General features: G+C 41.7%; 1 long non-coding RNA gene across 1 annotated transcript; it reads right to left on the minus strand.

Annotated features, from left to right (window-relative positions):
- Positions 1-269: 269 nt before the first annotated feature.
- LOC116064729 lies at positions 270-18,352 on the minus strand. The gene is made up of 3 exons (XR_004108597.2): positions 17,812-18,352; positions 16,308-16,311; positions 270-283 (listed from the first exon to the last, which is right to left on the minus strand). It is a non-coding gene; the product is annotated as an uncharacterized LOC116064729 (long non-coding RNA).
- Between the last annotated feature and the right edge of the window lie 751 nt (positions 18,353-19,103).

Consider the following 19,103-nt stretch of genomic DNA (forward strand, 5'->3'; position numbering starts at 1 on the left):
CATGCCATGGGACCTTTAAGCATTGCTGTAGATTGCCCAACAGTATATAAAGGAGTTAAATATATTGGCATAAATAAATTACGTTTACACGCTGCCTCCTAAGCGTTCTTCTGTCTCACAAAAAACTTGGACTGGGATGAATTTTCTGCAATTTGAGGTGTTTTTGCAGAAATTCGGGCCCTTTTTATTACGTGACTTCAGTATCACTAGCGACGCATTAATGCCTTTACACACCAGGGACGTTTTTTTTCGTGCGATTAATTTGCACGTCAATATATTTTTTCTAACTTTTGTTTTATATTACGGGTACTTTCGGGGGCGTAGCACAAAATTCTGCTGAAGATATGAAAGGGGAGAGAGAGAGAGGAATGACATGCGGCAAAGGGCTGCAGGACGGAGTCGAACGCACGGCCGCTGCATCGAGGAGTAAACCTCTGTATATGGGCTCTACCAGGTGAGCTACCCACGCACCCGCTGGTGTGAATAGTTTTGATGGGAAATATTCGCAGGCGATTCTTTTGCATTTTCGCGTCGCTTATTCATCACGCCCCCGGTGTGTAACAGCCTTTGCGAAGGAAGGTCTGGCGAGTCCACACAGCATTCCTGGATGGGAGAAAAACGTGCTCTGGTTTATTAGCATTTCTTTAAACCAATCGCAATCATCCAAGCCACGGTGCCTCTGCAAAATAGCCTCTGGAAGGAACTTGTTTTGGTGGAACATGTGTACGTTCAAAAGTAGTTTTAGTCGCGCAACAGAAAACTCAGATTGGACAGATAGTCTAGCTAGCTGTCTGGATTTACCCTGCAGAGATCTGAGGAGCAGTTAACCACAGTCCTCACAAATCCACCAGAGGTTAGAACGCCAACACAGAGACAGAGGAAGGGGACGGACATCCGGTGTAAAGAGGGACATCTGGAGTAACTTCCGGCGGCAACGAAGCAATCCCGGAAGTGGAACGTCGTGGATGAAGACTACCAGGAAACAGTCAGGAGCCAGTTGTCTGTCATATACAATCAGGGCTAAATTAACTTTTTTGATCACCAGCCAATCACATTTTCCATTAGCCAAATTTAGTTATTCCTAACTTGACTTCAATTTTCAGCTCCTCTGGGTTTTCTCTCGCCGTTCCGTGCGTCTTCTTCGTTTCAGCGTAGCTCGTAATCGATACCACACGCTACGTACGCAGCCGGCGCTTGTATGACAAGTCATGACATAGTGTTCATGGGAGTTTTCCAAGCCAAAAACACAAAAACGGCCACATTTCAAAAACAGACAAATCTGGCAACATTTCTGCAGTCGGCCAATTTAAACTGACGCAGTGTTATTAGAATGTTACCAATCAATTTTAAGCCCTGTATTCGACACTGTACAAATGAAAAATGTCAACCCAAAATCTTGTGAGCTAAAGGCCCCGACACACCAACCCGATTATCGGCCACCGGACAGTCTGGCGAGGTCAGTGACTCGAGTCTGTTCGGTGTGTTCCGTGCCGTCGTCCGTCCGAGGGGCCGTCAGCCTTCATTTGGGCCGATTTGACATGTATCATCGGAAGGCGGGCAGTCGGACTCAATGACCCATCTGATTGGTGGAGCTCTAGCCTGGAAATGACGAGCAAGATGAGCGTGACTAGACTCTCTCAAAATCTGACAAATCTTTTAAACTGACCTTTGTCGATCTGAAATGAAGACAGATTCAGCAACTGCACGGCCTATTTCTGAACTATTTACTATTCTATTTTCGTTAAATATGAGATCATATTCCGAAGGAGCTGCCATGATGGTCTGGCTTTGAAATTCAGGAGAAGCCAGACCCACGTGATGCGTTCGTCCAATCAGCTGTCAGATTACAGGTGGGGTTAAATACACTAGTATGGGGGACACAGCGAAACAGAGGTGGAACACATTGAGGCGGGGGTAGGTAATCACCATAGACTGTATAATATTAATGGACAGAGCATATGTGTGACGTCACCCATTGGTTTGCGGAGATCTGCTATGAGTCGTTGAGTTTGACGTTACGGGCGCAGCCATCCTGGTGGAGGATGTGACGATTTTAGACGACAGGGAGGAGTGAAGGAGGAGCTGCTTACACTCTACGTTACGTTACACACTTTCACTGTCAATCACATCATAGCCACGCCCTAAAACACCCGCCGCTTTATCGACGATTTTAAAATCAACGAGACCATAATTCAATAAGTGAACATCATTCTGTGTTGCAGAAGACTTGAAACTAGCGATTGAGACCATCAACTCATTATGAAAATGTTTACTGAGGTGATAAATCAGGTGAGAAGTGGGTCACTTTCTCAAAGACTTCTACAGAAACCGACCTCCTTTTGCAACCGCACGTGTCGCCCCCTGCTGGAATTCAGATAGAATGCAGGTTTACGCGCCTTCCCACTGGCACTTGAACTCAGATTACACAGATTAGCGCCGCCTGCTGTTATGGAGACGTATTACGTCTCTTGCACGCGCAGAACGCTCAAGTCGGCGTCGCTTCAGTGTGTTCCGAGGCACTTTTTCAGTGTTGTATAAAGTACTAGAAAGCAATACTTGAGTAAAAGTACAAGTATCGTACTAGAAAAAGACTTTGGTAGAAGTGAAAGTTACCTTTTAGAATATTACTTAAGTAAAAGTCTTAAAGTATCTGATATATACTGTACTTAAGTATCAAAAGTAATTTTCTGATATTTAATGTACTTAAGTATTTGAAGTAAAAGTAAAAAGTTTTTTTTTTTTTTTTTTTTTTAAAAAAAGCAAGCGGTTAGAACTTTTATTGTGAACTTTATTGTGGCTTTCTTATAGTAAGAGCATAAAGCATATTCAGGGTTCCCATATCTTCTTAATCATCCGGTAGGAAGAATCTTTCATTCCAATGTACAGAAACATTTCTTGCAAATACGGCCACGGGTGTATGACGTTATCTTCACCACTACCCTGTTCACCGAGGTCACCACTATCGTCGGGGTGGTCGTCTACGGTAACGGGAGGTCCTCCAGGAGGTGCTCGTGCTTCCATGGCGGTTTCAGTTGTGCGCCCTCCTCCTCCTTTAGCAACAAACAAGCACTGAAATAGAGCGCGCGGCGTGCGGCGTGCGGCGTGCGGCGTGCGGAGCGTGCGTAATGCAATCTAGGAGCAGTGATTCGCCAAACCTCCCTTATTGCAGTCGCACACATTTCTTCTAATTTTATTTTTTTAGTAACAAGTAACGAAGATGCTTAGTGGAAATATAACGGAGTAAAAGTATACATTTTATCTAGGAAATGTAGTGGAGTAAAAGTGAAAGTTGACATAAATTTAAATAGCGAAGTAAAGTACAGATACGTGAAATTTCTACTTAGGTACAGTAACGAAGTATTTGTACTCCGTTACATTACAACACTGCACTTTTTTGACCAACTCTGGGAGGCAGTCACTCCGAGTGCCTTTTCTGCCGAAGGTCAGCCGTCGGCTTGGTGTGTCAGAGCCTTAAGAGCAGGACCAGAAGCAATGCCCGAGAGCCCACGTCAGCTGATTTACACTTACTTAGAAACAGAAGGGAAGAGTCTATTCAGTTTAGTCTTGGAACCCCTTTATTATCTGTTCAGCAGAAAGGAAACAAACAGCATATTTAACCTTTCAGAAAGCTGAAAACATGTTTACGGATTCATCATTCGTTGAGCCGCCAGGTGACAGTTATCAAAGATGAGACTGTATTCGGAGCCACCGTCCCGCACAAAGTCCAGTACTTTTTTTGTCCCCTGGAAATCCACTGTTTGAACAACCTGTAAAGATGAAAAAAAACAGAGCAGAAGAGGTTGACCCTCTGTCTCTCACACACACACACACACACACACACGCACACACACGGAAACGGGCTCACAGAAGCACGACTCACTGGAAACATAGGCTTCGATTTATGTTTTCCTACGTGGGTGCTCACGGGCGCACGCCCTTTAAAAGTAGTCCAAAAATGTTAGTATTTCCTGTGTTTCCTCTAGAATTTTTTTCAGCGGTGGCGGGGGGGGGCTAATGTAAGCTACCGACCGTTACCTTGAAACCATCCAGAAAGTAGACGGTACCGTAGGGTGATTTAACGGCACCGCTCATTTTACACACAGTTTAACAACAGAACTAAACGCTGAGTGAACATTACTAGCTACATTTTTCATGTTGGTTTTGAGCGGTGTGCACCCACACTTACCTGGAAAACGGTTTTAAATCAGTAACGTTACTACAGCGCGTCTCCTGCAGCGGCGACTCAGAGGGGCCATCACAGCACCGTGGCTAACGTTAGCTAACGTTAGCTTCTTGTCTCATCTGGGGTCTGATAAACAGTAAATTCATCAACTTCAGTGTTCACAACGCTATTTCCCAATAAACTGTAGCTGTCATATTTCACGGGTGTGAGTGCGGATTTCATGTCGCGGCTTTCGTCGCTGTTAATCACTTATTGAGTGACGTAGTACTCGCCCTGTTGTTTATTTGGATGCCATAACTTCGCGAGTGATGACATCCTCTCACTGTTCCAGTTGCTCTGCTCACCCTAGGGGGGAGAGAGAGCTCACCCTAGGGGGAGAGAGAGAGCTCACCCTAGGGGGAGAGGATGACAGTTCGCTTGAGTTCAGTAGAGCAGACGGCGCTACGAGTTTATGACTTTTCATAAACAGCTGAAGGAGAGGTGGTGCGCAGCGTACATAGCGAAAAACCTGTTGTGCGTCTGCCATATTTCTGATACCGTGGCGCTGGAAATTTTACCGTGGTGGACCGCCACTATGCTATCGAACGCTCATACACACACTGTATAGTGGGGGGATGGAGCGGGATCACTAAAGAGGCGTTTTCATCCGAGAGACGCTGTGATTGGTGGATAGGATATGGAGCAGGGGACTGACAGCGACATAACCAATCACACTATGACAGACGCTCCACTTAGCCTCAACTTCAATGTTTATTTTTAAAATGTATGTAGTCTACTGGCAGTCTGGCACACGTGGGTGCTCAGTGGGTGCTCGGTATTCTCGGTATTGGAGCCTATGACTGGAAAGTCCAATCAAGATGATCGCACTGGAGTGAAGGCACAGGTGGGGTTAAATACACTAGTATGGGGGACACAGCGAAACAGAGGTGGAACACATTGAGGCGGGGGTAGGTAATCGCCATAGACTGTATAATATTAATGGACAGAGCATATGTGTGACGTCACCCATTGGTTTGCGGAGATCTGCTATGAGTTGTTGAGTTTGCCGTTACGGGCGCAGCCATCCTGGTGGAGGATGTGACGATTTTAGACGAGAGGGAGGAGTGAAGGAGGAGCTGCTTACACTCTACGTTACATTACACACTTTCACTGTCAATCACATCATAGCCACGCCCTAAAACACCCCCCGCTTTATCGACGATTTTAAAATCAACGAGACCATAATTCAATAAGTGAACATCATTCTGTGTTGCAGAAGACTTGAAACTAGCGATTGAGACCATCAACTCATTATGAAAATGTTTACTGAGGTGATAAATCAGGTGAGAAGTGGGTCACTTTCTCAAAGACTTCTACAGAAACCGACCTCCTTTTGCAACCGCACGTGTCGCCCCCTGCTGGAATTCAGATAGAATGCAGGTTTACGCGCCTTCCCACTGGCACTTGAACTCAGCTCCGTAATACGCAATACGCCCCCAGCGGACGTCGTGCTACACCGTTGAAAAGCTTCGGAAACGACTCACAAAAATGGCAGAGAGACTACAACAACTGATAAGTGTCTGAATGTACGATATACAGATATAAATAGAAAGACTGCTGCGTGGGGAAAAGTTGCCCAGGACGTTGACATGTCACGTCGGTTAAATGTGATAGAGCGGTATAATGTCAATAGTTCGATGTCTGTTGCTAGCTAACCAATTAGCATTAGTAGGTTTGTTTATCAGTACCATCGCAACACTAACTTCTGCTGGAATTGTCGGATAGGAACCGTCCGTAGCCTTTCGCAAGAGTACGCATCCGGATGACCAACTGACACGATTTTTTTCACACTGCACTCATTCGGACCCATTCGCATGCGGTCTGCGAATCTCCATAGGAAATGAATGACTTCCGGTCGTTTCGAAGCCGTATCAGAGCGGATTTCAACTGCCAGGGGGAAGGCGGCGTAAGGAGTCTCCCCCTGCTGGAATTCAGATAGAAAGCAGGTTTAAGGAGTCTCCCCCTGCTGGAATTCAGATAGAAAGCAGGTTTAAGGAGTCTCCCCCTGCTGGAATACTTAACTACGGGAGCTAGACATGACAGTGTGTTCTGTAATGATACAAATTTATTTAGGAAAAAACCCAAAGATTCACCGTCCAGTCTGAGCTCATGTTGTCAGCGCTGGTCACCACCGTCTGAGAGGAGATGCCGTAGTTGTCTCCTTTATGGATGAGCCACTGAGATCCATCGCCGAGAGTCACTCTGAGAAACAGACAACAGTTTGAAGACGTTAAAAGAGGTCGTTTGCTCAGGTTGTGGCTAGAAGGGATACAGCTTTGGCCAGAAGTTACTATCTAATATAATATAATCAGTGCTTGAAGTGGGCCGGTACTCACCGGTACGCAGTACCGGCACTTTCTACATTTTACTCTTAAGCGTACCTGCACTTTTTCTTGCGTACCGCTACTTCTCGCATGTAGCCGGTACTCTACCACTGACAGAGAAAGCGTCAGTGTCAGAGAGATTGACCCTAACGTTACATAAACTACACTACCCAGAGGGCACTACGTGATTTACCTCGGATCTTGACAAATCACGTAAAAGGCAAGCAGTCGGCCCACCCTATCAGAAGTTCGCTTAGCCACGGACGCTAGTTTGGAAAAGCTGTGTGATGCCTGCAGCCTGACCGTAACAGATTTATCACTGCTGGAAACACAGAAACTAAAAAGAAGTGTGTGGAGGTTGTTTCGGACACCGCACACACTGCGTACACACTTAAACTTATTCCACCAACTCTGCTCCGGTCGCATCTACAACAAGTCTGCTTCCTCTCTCTATTTCTCCTCTGCCCCCTTCTCACACACACACACACACACACACACACACACACACACACACACACACACACACACACACACACACACACACACACACACACACACACACACACACACACACACGACTTGTTTAAATAAATACATACATTTATGTTGTTAATAAATAACAATAAATTGTTGTACCAGCAATATCTCCAAGTTCAGTTTTTCACTGTAGAAATCTCAAATGTTATAATGATTTGCCAATGCAAGAGAATACCGGCACCTTTTTTTCCCCCCACTTCAAGCACTGAATATAATAATATAATTTAATACTTTCACCCAGGAAACACGTTTGTTCCTCGCTAGTTTTTTCCTAAACTTAACTTGACTTTAAAACTGCACAAATTATGTACAAAGTAAATAATCAACAGATATCGAACACTATCCAAGGGTTGTTTCAAAGGAGAGAGAGCAAGCATAACTTAAGAGGAACATTTGTATTTCAAAAGAAAGAACAAATGCTAAATATCACTGCATCACAACCAAAGGAGTTAGCTGCAGTAACGAGATGAAATCATGTACAACAATGAGCAATTTTAAGAGACTATTTAGATGACAGTATTGGATACTGACTGTATGGTTCCTGGATCTATATACTAAGTCTAGTATGGATGTGTTGTTATTTGATTTACTATAGATAAACGGAAAGGAAGAAGATAGATGGAAAAGAAAGAAGAAAAAAAAAATAAATAAATGTAAATGTGTGTGTATGCATGTATGTATGTATGCATCTGTGTCTGTGTATGCATGGGTATATGTGAGCTGTAGGTAGGTAGTTATACGGTGTACGTGTATGTAAAATTGTTTTGTATTTAACTAAAAGATAAAAATAGAAAAAGGGGGTAGGACTAGAAAAGTTTGTTTATGAACTTCTTCCTACTCCTTTTTGAACATGGGAATTTCTTATTTGAATTACTTATAATAACTTTGGTAGATAGTGCTGAGAAGTACTTATTTAACTGTCATTTTAATTTTATATATGTATGTATGTATGTATGTATGTATGTATGTATGTATGTATGTATGTATATATATATATATATATATATATATATATATATATATATATACACATATATATATATATTTTTTTTACATGTTCAAAATAAACTAAAAGAAAAAAACAACTTGTCGTTTTGGTGTCTAAACGTAACTATTGACGCTGTAGCTATATCCCTTCTAGCCTTAACCGTTTGTTCAAGTATCTTTATTATGACCTATTTACGTTTATAGTGACGGCGCCCTCTAGTGGCCGTAGTAGCTATGACAGAAGTAAGGTGAGGAAGTATAAGGAGGTAGGTGAACTATGTGAAAAACACGATGTAAACAGAAATGGATATATATGTAAGGGTTAATGGGCGACGAGGTGTCCATTGTCAGGTATTAATGGACGACGGCGAAGTCCATTATTACCTGACAATGGACACCTCGAAGGGCATTAACCCGCCTATACCATGGTCACTTGCCAAATAACATATTTTTAAAACATTAGTTCATATTTTAATTAGTTTTACAATCGAAATCTAAAGTTTATCCAAACAATAACTCTATAATAATAATGTTTAGTAATGTTTCCCTGGTTACGCCTGACGGTTTGACTAATACCTGGAACAATCATTCCCATCCATCAGGTTCCTATGCAATGCAAACGTTGTAGACTCCCCCAGGAATTAGGAAGGACCTTAGATACGACTTGCCTCCCTTAGCAACCGGAGATATTTATATAGTCCGCTCAGCTGTAGAACCCTTCAGTTTAGCTACGAGCCAGAAAGCTAACGCTATTCTAGCAATATCCAAAGTCAACAACATTGTGTACAGTTGGCAATCAGTAAAAATAATATGAACTACTGGGTAAAGTAAGAGTGTCTGTGTGGACTGACCTGACTCCAGAGTGGCTGATTGGTCCCAAGACAAAGGAAGTTCCTTCCAGCGGCCTCTTCATCCTCTCAGCCTTAAAAACTGGAGTGCTGTAGAGCGTTATGAGCTGAGACAATGACATGTCATAGTTGCGGTTCAGTTCTGTTGGAGCAACAGGTAGAGACAAGAGTTTTACAGAATGATTTCCACAGCAGCAAAGATCAGGAATTAGCATAAAGAGATTTACTGTGAGACGGTGGTCGTGTGTGGACTTTTTAAAAGGGGCATTATACAACCACACGCTTTAAAATAATTTCACAAGCTTACAATTACAACACTTATTTATGTCATCACTAAAACTATTATGTCTAATTTCACTCCTGCTTTTATTGCTCTGAACAGCTGTTGTTTAACCTCCGTTCAGCTTTGAGTTTGGTTTCGTTGCTAATCTTTTTGCTTCTGTGCTGTGTCTTGTTTTGTGCCAAGTTCTCCTTCCATCCATCCATCTTCGTCCGCTTATCTGGGCTCGGTTCGCGGGGGCAGCAGCTCCAGCTGGGGACCCCAAACTTCCCTTTCCCGAGCCACATTAACCAGCTCCGACTGGGGGATCCCAGGGCAAGATACTGTATAGTCCCTCCACCTAGTCCTGGGTCTTCCCCGAGGCCTCCTCCCAGCTGGACGTGCCTGGAACACCTCCCTAGGGAGGCGCCCAGGGGGCATCCTTACCAGATGCCCAAACCACCGCAACTGGCTCCTTTCGACGCGAAGGAACAGCTGCTCTACTCCGAGCTCCTCACATACGACTGAGCGTCTCACCCGATCTCTAAGGGAGACGCCAGCCACCCTCCTGAGGAAACCCATTTCGGCCGCTTGTACTCTTTCTTGTTTCTTTGTATTTTAAAAAGCCTTTTTAACATCGAGGCCAGGGGACTACAGATGAAAAACAGTCTTTTGGTTAAATCTGGCATTTTAAAAACCTTGTATACATGCTTTTTATTCATTTGAGCCCATATTTCTTTTGTGCATTAGAAATGAGAAAGTGTAGTCTGTGGTGTGCAAAAGAACTTTTGCTACTGTCACTTCAGAGCAGGGTTATTATAGTAAACTAAAACTTAACGGCAGTACTGAAAAGTATTGTTACTGCATACCTCTGAGACGTTATACCTGGACCTAACAAGAAGAACTAAAACTACATATATAAAAAGCTAAAACTTTCTAAAAAAGTGAAACTAAAACTATAACTAATAGAAAAGTCAAAACTGGATGAGAGTCATGCTAATTACTCTCCAAACTAATGATACAAGAAAATGCTCCACAAGTAAAAGTCCTAAATTACAGTACTTGAGTAAATGTTACTTAAATAAAAGTAGTTATATAGTTTAATACAACACACTTAAGTTTCAAAAGTAAAAGTGCCCAATTTAAAGATGTCTGACATGCCCCTCTGGGCGCACACACACACACACACACACATACACACACACACACACACACACACACACACACACACACACACACACACACACACAGACAGACAGACAGACAGACAGACAGACAGACAGACACACACACACACACACAGACACACACACAAAGACACACACACACACGCGCAGATACACACACACACACACACACAGACACGCAGATACACACACACACACACACCGACACAGATACACACAGACACACACACACACACACACACACACAGACAGACACAGACACACACACACACAAAGACACACACACACACACACACAGACACACACACAAAGACACACAGACACAAAGACACAGACACACACACACACACACGCAGATACACACACACACACACAGACACACACACAGACACACACACAGACACACACACACACACAGACACACAGACACACAGACACACAGACACAGATACACACAGACACACACACACACACACACAGACACACACACACACACACACACACACACACAGACACACACACACACACAAAGACACACACACACACACACACACAGACAGACTGACACACACACACATCTACAGTAGTCTACTTTGAGTTGATGTCCTTTTGAAAAGTACAATGTGAATCTGCAAAGTGAACAGTTCAGTAGAAAAGGAATTAAAGAGTCTCCCCAAAATGCAACTCAAGAAGTATAACTGTATCTCTACATCTTCAGACACCCCAAACTGAAAAGGATAATTACCTCCATCGGTTGATGACTCCACAGCAACGACCAGCAGAGCCAGAGCCACAGCAGAGAGGAGCTCTTTGAAGGAAAACATGTTATATAATCTTTGTTTCAGTCACAGCTAGGGTTGGGTACTGAACACAGTACTTTTACCAGTACCGACCGAATCACGTCGGTACTACTGAGTATTGGTTCACGTAAAATCAAACGGTGCCTAATTTCGGTACTTGAGAGTTAACGCAATCTTATCTGGCGTCTCTCTGCATGTTAACAGAGAGCAAAGGTCCGACACATACACACGCTTAAGCAGAGGTGCGGACGGAGCAAACTACGTCGGCTCTGCAGTTTTGTTGAAGTCACAGTGAGTCACAGCGATGCTGATAAAGTGGTTTCAAGTGTGGTTACAGTTTTACCAAACTTCACGCAGACAGCGTTTGCTGTGATATGATATTTGTCGGTACACGATCCGTTCTGCACATGCGCAAGATAATACTGTTTTACGTATCCATACGACCTGCACGATCTGTTCCACGCTAGCCTATGGCTAGCCTCCACCGGGAAGCTAACGTTAGTTTAGCTAACAGCTAATTCGGCTAACCGCTAGCTGACAGCTAGATTCAGTCTAAAATAACGTTAACTCAAACGTAATGGGAAAAGCAGCTACAGCTAAATTAAGACTTCACAGTAATAACAATAAAGACAAGTATTGAGTGATTGTATTTTAAATGAGCACAAGTAAAGTAGAACTGACGTAACAGCTGTTATATATGTTAGGTGTTTGTTATATATGTCAACGTTTATTTTCAAGTTTTATTTTGAGGGTCTTTTAAAGTTATTACATGCTGTCTCAGCTAGCAGTTAGCCGAATTAGCTGTTAGCTAAACTAACGTTAGCTTGGCTGTCGACCGGAAGCGTGGAACAGATCGTGCAGTGTCGTAAATCCTCGTACAACCGCGCATGCGCGAACATTTTGCGCATGTGCAGAACGGATCGTGCAGAACGGATCGTGTACCGACAATATTAATGGAGAGGCGAAAGCGGTCGCGGTGCTGTTGACGTTACACTTCCTAAGCAGGCACAACGGTGGTTTCTCTGCCCTGGGGCCTGACTGACAGGCTGAGGTTGTAAGGCAAGGCAACTTTACTTCTACAGCACCTTTCAGCAACAAGGCAATTCAAAGTAGGGCTGGGTGATATGGAGAAAATCAAATATCACGATATTTTTGACCAAATACCTCATACCGCAACAATATTGTAGCGTTGACTATTGGTGCTTTCACAAAATATTTACACAATGAGATTTTTGATAAATAATCATCAGTAATGTGGATATAATGACTAAGTGGGTAAAGGTAAATAATAGACCAGTTACAACAGTCTGGTAAGTTCAAAAAATAACATCACTTTACTGTAATGCAGCCTTTAAAACCAGGAAAAGACAACACTTAAGCCATATTATGATATTACAATATCCAAAATGAGAGATGGTACTCTCACTTTCTCTGGAGACAGATGGTGGAGACTTCATCATGACGAGTCAGATTTCAGATTAAATACAGCTTTATTCAATATTGCACCCACACAACATTGAAGGAGATAACCATGTGTACACACAAGATGCATGTACCCAGAGTGTCTCTCAGATCATTGCTATAGATTTTATACTTTCTGGGGCCGCCCCCCAGGAAACCCCATCTGGAAACCCTTACATGATCTCATCATAACAACGATATATTCCCATATGCTATGAGACACACAGCTCCTGTAGGCCTCTTCTAAGGTCATAGGTTAACTGTGCCTAAAGTTGTTATTTACTCTAGAATGACAGAAAACCTAACACTCTTGACAGCTGTTCAATCAGGGCCTCTTCTATATCTGTTATTCTCCTATGCCAACATCTGGATCAGATCCAGCTTCTCACGCATAAGACTGCATAACATCATTCTGAACTTTTACCTAGATTCTTTCAATAACACATTACAAAATATGAAATATGAAAATACATTTGGTTTGATTATATCACCTATCACAAAATCTATGACGATATCTAGTCTCATATCACGATATCGATATAATATCGATATATTGCCCAGCTCTAATTCAAAATGCTTTACATGAAACATTAAAGAGCAGTTAAAAATGATGAAAATAAAACAGGCTAAAATAGAATAATATACAAATACAAGAATACAAGTTGAATAATTATTCAATTTAATAGGTTGTAAGGACGGGTTTGGGAGGAGAGAGGGAGGGGTTTAATTTCTGTCAGTGTAAAATATTCTAAATAAATAATGTTCTAAAAAGGGCTGTCAAACGATTACATTTTCATCGTTGAATTTCTATAGTTAATCGCGATTAATCGCATGTTTTATCACATTCTTACCAGTGTATCTTGATTGGGAATAAAATGAATGCAAAGAAAGTGACTTTATGAACTTGATTTTAAGATTTGTATTTGTTTATTATATATTTACTCTAGTCACACATTTGAACAAACAACTTTGAATGCATCACAACGCTGTAAATTACCAGTTTCATTGAACGCACCGTCTGTGTTTTTCTGACAGCAGCAGCTGCAGATTGTTACACCCCGGTGTTGAATCCTCTACAGTAAAACACAGTCAAACTTTACACCGTTTAGCGTTAGCTGTCAGCAGTTTAATCGTGTTTAATCCAGCTCCTAGCTAGCGGTAGGCTAATGTTAGCTCCTGTCGAGTATAGTGTTAACTAGCTAGCGGTAGGCTAACGTTAGCTGCTGTCGAGTATAGTGTTAACTAGCTAGCGGTAGGCTAACGTTAGCTGCTGTCGAGTATAGTGTTAACTAGCTAGCGGTAGGCTAACGTTAGCTGCTGTCGAGTATAGTGTTAACTAGCTAGCGGTAGGCTAACGTTAGCTGCTGTCGAGTATAGTGTTAACTAGCTAGCGGTAGGCTAACGTTAGCTGCTATCGAGTATAGTGTTAACTAGCTAGCGGTAGGCTAACGTTAGCTGCTGTCGAGTATAGTGTTAACTAGCTAGCGGTAGGCTAACGTTAGCTGCTGTCGAGTATAGTGTTAACTAGCTAGCGGTAGGCTAACGTTAGCTGCTGTTGAGTATAGTGTTAACTAGCGTCATGTGCAGCGATGTTTCTGTTTCCTGTAACGTCTGTTTCAGAGCATCAGAGAGAAGAGCAGACATATCAGTGGCTCCAGAATGAGGCACCGAAATCCGCGTTGCTATTCCTGCAGCAGCAGGATGTTACGAGGAAGTACGGCAAAATAGTCGCCTGTTAGGCACGACGCAAAGCCGAGTGAAGTGAAAATAAATGAATAAATGGCGGCATGCGATTAATACGATTAAAAAAAATTAACGCATTATGTTCGACCGTTAATCGCATTGTGATTAACGCGTTAATGCTGACAGCCCTAGTTCTAAATAAATAGGTTTGGAATTATTTTTACAACTGAAATAATTGTTTTGTAATTACAGAGCGAAAGTACCGAAAAATGTACCTTTGGGTACTGGAACCGAATTCCGGTACCCAACGGTATCGGTAGTGGTCTTGGTTCATATCGTCACCTTCCTAAAATAATGGCCTAAGTCTTTTTTTGATTTGATTTTTTTTTGCCTAAATCATCTCCTCATGGTGCTGGTCACCTCTGGTAAAATTTCCTACATGATCAGTTGAACAGGTCTTGTGATTCCACACCTTTAGTATAATGGCCTAACCAGCAATTTCCACTGGATGCGGAACGTCTGCGGAACGTCTCCGGAACGTCGACGGAGTCATTAGGTTTCCATTAAAGTCAATGTGTGTATTTCCACTGACTGCAGAACATCTGCGTCCCGACTCCGTCCCAGCTCCGTCAGTCCGCAGCCCTCCGGAGCAGATACGCAGAGCTTCTATTTTTGACGGACGACGGAGCAGCAATTCAGCACAATTCAGATTGTGCGGGACAGGAAGTCAAGCACAGAAACAAAATAAAACATTCGGTTACTTTTCAAAATAAAATACACCGTGCTCACGGCGGATCATATTTCCCTGCACTACACCTTGAAAACACAGCTCAGAGTAGTTTCCCCTCTACTCCTCTGGATGGAAACTAACGGTTGTTGGTTTTGTGGTTCAGTTTATAGAAACTACATCCTGTTATATCGCGCGAACATACGTGAACTCGCGAGATCTCGTGGTCGGCTGGCCGCAGCCCTTATGCAACAAATCCGGACCTGGTGGGTATTGGCGGACGGCGGAGCACGCAGCCGTTCCGCAGCGGAGCCGGTCCGCAGACGTTCTGCACCCTGTGGAAATCCACGGTTAGTCAAGCGTGTGACTGACTTAGGCAATTTAGTTTTTTGTGTTTTCTGAAAAAACTGAAAAAATGACTTAGGCCATTATTTTAGGAAGGTGACGATATGCAAAATGTACCCTAACCCTATAGTCACAGCCCAGGGAGACATTCAGCTGGTTTTTATAGACTTCTCCCTGTTTGGACACAGTCCATCTGTTCCAGTAAACATCTGTGGTTGTCTGTATTTTTTTCACACTGCTGACAGTTAAAAACCCCCAGATTACATCACATCTGGGAGGTTTCACTTTCATTATGTGTTCAGCAGAGAGAAAACACCCTGCAACCTAAAGGCCCTGACACACCAACCAGACGGCCGACCGTCAGCAGAACTGATCGGCCTCCCCGAGTTGGTCAAAAAAGTGCCTTGAGCGTGCTGGAGCGTACGTTCTGCGCGTGCGCGAGACGTAATACGTCTCCATAACAGCAGGCAGTGCTAATCTGTATTGTAAATGAAAACCGGCAGCTGATTGGACGAACGTGTCACGTGGGTCTGGCTTCTCCCCAATTTCATTTCCGACCATAATGGCGGCTCGTTTGGAATACGATCTCGTATTTTACGAAAAAGTTGTTAAATGCCCTTTTCCCATCTGGTGGTTGTTTTTGTCATTCAACAGCTATTTACTAGTGAAATAAATTATTGTTATAGTTATTACATTATTATTAAACATTTAATTTTGACGATATGGCCTTAGCAATAAACAAGCCGTTCTTTAATGTCACCAACTGTTTAGTACCCTTCTTTTTTTTAACTTTCTTAAAAAGTATTACACCGGTACCGTTTTAAAAGTAGCGCTTTAGCACCAGTATCCAAACCAAATAATACCCAACCCTAATATTGACTATAGATTTAAATGTGTGACTAGATTAAATATATAATAAACAAATACAAATCTTAAAATCAAGTTCATACAGTAACTTTCTTTGCATTTGATTCCCAATCAAGATCCACTGGTAAGAATGGCTTTCCATTGTTAATATGTACTTAAAAACTGTTCTGAAATGCAAAATAATAGAATTTTAATCGTGTGATTAAACATGCGATTAATCGCGATTAACTATAGAAATTCAACGATTAATCGCAATTACGAAACTTTAATCGTTTGACAGCCCTAATAATAATATAAACAGACAGACTGCAGCTGTTTCAGGTTGCATTTGTTTATTTTCTGGAAAATAATGTGAAGGTATTGTTAACTTTAAAAATCTCTCCTGTTAGCATCAGAAGCACCTCTGGTTTGAAAACATACTCATATGTACAACACACTCAACAGTCCCTGGTTATTTGTTTATTTATTACAAGGTTAAAATAAAAATCTGAATAGAACAACAATAACAAAAAGTCAGTTTATTATTTAAAAGATGCAAAATGCTCATTTTATTCTCCGCAGCCCCAAAACATGAAAAAAAAACAACAACCCCAAACTAAACAATAACATTTATAATAATAATGAGATATTAATATCATACATCAATAAAAAAAAATGTGAAAAAAATATGAAATATGGCCTTTAACTGATCCCTAGTCTGCACACACACCACACACACACACACACACACACACACACACACACACACATCAGTCAACAGCTCCCCCAACTGGCAGAGTGTGGAACTGCATGAACTGGTTTATTGCATAATAATAACACCAAAAAGATGATTCTCTCACACACACACACACACACACACACACACACACACACACACACACACACACACACACTGACGTCAGTGTTACACACAGATGGGTAAATTATGGGAGGAATCTTTAGACATTTTGTTTCGAGACTATTTTTTTTTACCTTTTCAGTGATGCCTGTTGTCATAAAAATGACCGAGAGCTCATTTTAAGTATAAAAACCAACTGAAATTTAAAATATTTTTGTCTCTCAAACTGATTTGCGCTGCGTTGCTGATCTTTCTATTCAAACGTTCATACGGACACAAACAACTGGTTTCAGTGTTCAGGCTGAAAGCTGGAACTATACGTGAAGCCACTGAAGGTGCACTCATCTGGATGAGTTTGTCAACTTTCACTGCAAGAAATCATGATAAACAATAACATTTAGTCGGATGGCTTTTTTGTATAATAGAGAAAAACTAATTCTGCTCCTAGTAACGTTTTCATCCAACATGGCGCCACAGAGCAACTTCCATTAACCCTTGTGTTGTCCTCGGGTCAAATTTGACCCGTTTTCAAAGTTTTTTATATCAGAAAATTGGGGTTTCTTACAACCAAATTGCCCAAAAATAACATGGATGCATGATGTACGTTGTCTGGAACCCATAGAACAATCTTCGCAGGTACAATTAATGATTACTTTCATTGAATTTTGGGTGTTTTATTCAATTTTATAGCATGTGAAGAAAGAAAAATGTAAATGGTTTCAAAACAGTGTCAAGACTAAAGTTTGACATAAAACAGTCTGTTATTCACTCAACATCCTCTGATCTTAACTATTAGTCAAAAAAAATGCATCATTTCTGATTTTATTAACTCAAAAATTGGGTATAATGTCATTTAAATTAGGTTTAATGACCATGAATTTAAAAAAATCATTGAGAAAAGTGACAAAAACATTGGAAAAAGTGCCAAAAAAAATTCAATTTTGACCCGGAAGGACAACCCATTCATGGTGGACGGGAAGACAACACAAGGGTTAAGTCCATCCTAAATTTTAAAAGCGATAGTTGGGACTCACAAGCCAGCCAACAAAACAAACTGACCCACTTTATAAGATCTCAAGCATCACTTTAATCTGGTCGGCAGCCGGCACCGACAGCAACCATCTCTGCTCAAACTAAATTAGGAATCCAACAGAGAGTAAAGATGAATCCATTAGCCGGCGATTATTAAGTTAATCTGCAACTATTTTGACAATCTCATCAGTTTGAGTCATTTTTTATGAAATAAAAGTAGAGGTGCAACGATGACTCGATTAATCTATCAGTTGTCAACTATTAAATTAATCGCCAGCTATTTTGATAATCGATTAATCGTTTGAGTCATTTTTTTATTAAAAGAAAAATAAGATTTCTCTGATTCCAGCTTGTTAAATGTGAATATCTTCTAGTTTCTTCTCTCCTCTGTGACAGTAAACTGAATATCTTTTGAGTTTTGGACAAAACAAGACATTTGAGGACGTCCTCTTAGGCTTTGGGAAACACTGATCCACATTTTTCACCATGTTTTGACATTTTTATAGATCAAACAACTAATCGATTAATCGAGAAAATAACCGACAGATTAATCGACTATGAAAATAATCGTTAGTTGCAGCCCTAAAATAAAAGTAAACTTTGTGTGATTCCAGCTTGTTAAATATGAATATTGTTCTAGTTTCTTCTCTCCTCTGGGACAGGAAATTGAACATCTTTGAGTTGAGGACAAAACAAGATATTTGAGGACGTCATCTTGGGCTTTTTTAGGAAACACTGATCCACATTTTTCACCATTTTCTGAGATTTTAGAGTTAGTTGCAGCCCTACACTGAAGCACACTGTTGTCTTCGGGTCAAATTTGACCCATTTTCAAAAAGTTTCTATATCACAAATTTGGGTTTCTTTTAACCAAATTGTCAAAGAAAATAATGTGGATTGTGGCCGGGTTGGTTCAGTGGGTAGAGCAGGCGCACATATACTTAGAGGCTTAGGCCTCGACGCAGAGGCCCAGGGTTCGAATCGAC

The sequence above is a fragment of the Sander lucioperca genome, chromosome 10, assembly GCF_008315115.2.
Source record: "Sander lucioperca isolate FBNREF2018 chromosome 10, SLUC_FBN_1.2, whole genome shotgun sequence".
In the NCBI taxonomy this organism is placed as follows: Eukaryota; Metazoa; Chordata; class Actinopteri; order Perciformes; family Percidae; genus Sander; species Sander lucioperca.